The sequence below is a fragment of the Austrofundulus limnaeus genome, unplaced genomic scaffold, assembly GCF_001266775.1.
Source record: "Austrofundulus limnaeus strain Quisiro unplaced genomic scaffold, Austrofundulus_limnaeus-1.0 Scaffold204, whole genome shotgun sequence".
NCBI classification, from domain to species: Eukaryota; Metazoa; Chordata; class Actinopteri; order Cyprinodontiformes; family Rivulidae; genus Austrofundulus; species Austrofundulus limnaeus.
Genome location: NW_013952606.1, coordinates 168975 through 171569, shown reverse-complemented (window position 1 = coordinate 171569; position 2595 = coordinate 168975). Strand labels below are relative to the sequence as shown.

Sequence of the window (2595 nt, the reverse complement as noted above, 5' to 3'; positions counted from 1 at the left end):
TGACAACAGTATAAAAAAACAAAGCTAAGTAAAAAAAGAAAAAACTTTGGTACCTCAAAAACCTTTTTTTTTTTTTTTTCAAATAAATCCTGGAGCAGTTTTTGAATCTGCTTACTTTTTCTTTGCAAGGTGGGACATCTAACTGAGCGTGTACAGTACATTGTGAGTGTCATCACTCTAGCTTGTTTCTGTTTGGAGAAAAATGACGTGTTGCAACCGTCCCTTGTTGCTACTGTCCCCTGTCTCCCCTAATTGTGGGTTTATGTCTCAGCAGTAGTGATGAAGCTCCAGAGAAATACCAGCAGAGAATTCTCTTATTGCTATTCAAACACGTCTGTGCCTTCTGACCTTGTTGGTCTTTGACATTGACCCAGAGATTAATAGGTGGCACCTACAGTTGGGCCAAACTGTTAACCTCAGTTGGCATTGTCAATAACACCTAATGTGTGCTATCGATTGAGTGTGTATGCTGGAATCGGTGTCGGAGGCTTGAGCTGAGTACATATAATGGATTTTTCAGTTGTTGCAGAGGTTGAGAGTGTAAGACACGACCACATTGTGGTGTTTGATTAGGTGGGGCGCGTCGATAGAAAGGGGACTGAAGAGCTGATTTTGGGTTTTGAAGTAGACTCGTCTCCATGATTCCTCCTGCTGTGCCGAGCGTTTGCACAATGGATCTTTTCTGCTGTCATACCGGTTCTCAGCATCTTTAGCAGCCTCCAGCCTTTCTTCGCACCTTGTTCTCGCTTGTCATTAAAAACACAGACGTTTCTCGTCACACGAGCTATTTAGCTCGCGTCTGACATTTGCGAGGCGCGACGTTTCCACATCTCGGAAGTCGGTGTCAAATGGGAAAACGTAGCCCAGTGTAAGTTGAGGTTGATTGAAGCTGCTCCTTGATCTTTTAAAAAAAAGGCATGAACTTTGATCAAATCAAAAAAGCTAAAACATCAGGAAAGTAGCAATAATTAGTGGAGATGGAGCTAATTTGGAAAGGAAGGTGAATTTTTTAAAGGTAGATTTAAAAATAGTTTCAGCGTCACAGAAAAGACAAGAGTAAAAATAGACGTGAACATTAACAAAAATGCAAAGAGACTATGGAAAATAGAGACATAAAATATGAATATGTTGTGGTTTATAGCTGAAGTGCTTAGTTCACTACCATGAAACCATAACTTGAAATAATTAATAGCAAATGAATCCTTTCAAAATCTTAAACTCTGACTGAACTGTGGGCAGCATGACAAAGATGGAACCTGACAGTTATAAAAGCCACACTATAGTCTGACTCGACTTAAAACTTCTTTAGGTTAATTTAAGCTCAGGATGGAGCCGATCTGTCCGTTCCTTTATAAAAAAACATCATGTCAGCGAATAATCAGCGTCCTGACAGTGTGCATTTTTAATTAACCACAGAAAAGCCAGGTTTTCTCAGACTGCGACTAATTTGGAGCAATTATTTTGTTGATTTTTTTTTTACCTGAGTAAGAGTCCAAGTACTTCCTGCTGTAACTCCAACCTGAGATGGTTTTCTACCATTTTAAATATTTTATCAAGGAATTAATGGAGGAAAAGGCCCAGAAATGGACTGATTAGGTTTGCTTGCGAAGGTCTGAGCTTACATTTGGACAAATAAAAACCAAAGTGGTTGATGTGTTTACAATAATCTGACCTAAAACTGGGCAAAGTATTAAGAAATAAGGAGAGCAGAGTGATGCTAATCTGCCTGTCTTGGGTTCAAAGTGACCAAAGACAATAAGAATGTGAACAACAAATATTACGCCTTATGTCCTACAATACAGTTTTGCAAGCTGTGTACTAGAGATGGGAATCTTTTACTATCTTACAATTTGATTCTGATTTTTGGGGCCACGATTCGATTCAAAATAGATTTTTCATTCAAAATAATGATGTAATAAATAAATAATGTGAGCTCATTTGTCGGCAGGGTTCCTGAAGATCCTTAAAAAGCATTAAAAGGCATTGAATTCATCAATCCAAAAATAAGGCCTTAATTAGCCTAGTCTTAAAAACCACATTGTAGCTAAATAGGATTATTGTAATTCATCTCAAATTTTAAAATAATTGGTAACATTTATTTAGTTTTAAAAAATAATTTACTGTTAATTATTTAGTTAAAGTGAACAAAATTTTGCTTTAATAAATTAAACATTTGGGTAAAATTGTTAAGTTTTTTTTCTTTCTGGTCTTGTCCTGATGCAGCTCATCTCATCTTATTCTTTTTTTTTTATTTTTTATTTTTGTGAAGTTGGCCTTAAAATAAGTTTCAAGTGGCATTAAATATTTCTTAAAAAGTCTTACATTTACCTTGTTTTAAGCTGTAGGAACCCTGGTCGGATTCCCAAAGTGCTCCGTTTTGCAAACCTTACAGACAGTAAAGCTCAAACTCAGACTCATTCAGTAAAAAAAAAAAAATGAGCCCAGATCTTTGCATTCAATGAAGATGGGGCCAGTTGAATATTTATTTTTAGATTTATAGTTTCCTCTTTGTTTTGGTGCTTTCTGTTCATGCATACAGCGGGTAAAATAAGTATTGAACACGTCACCATTTTTCTCAGTAAATATATTACTAGA

At 36.3% G+C, this 2595-nt stretch overlaps 1 protein-coding gene across 1 annotated transcript in view; it reads left to right on the top strand.

The window, feature by feature from the left end:
* tbc1d22a (TBC1 domain family, member 22a) overlaps positions 1-2595 on the top strand; it is a gene marked incomplete in the record, with an annotated part of 186046 nt that overhangs the window by 124423 nt on the left and 59028 nt on the right.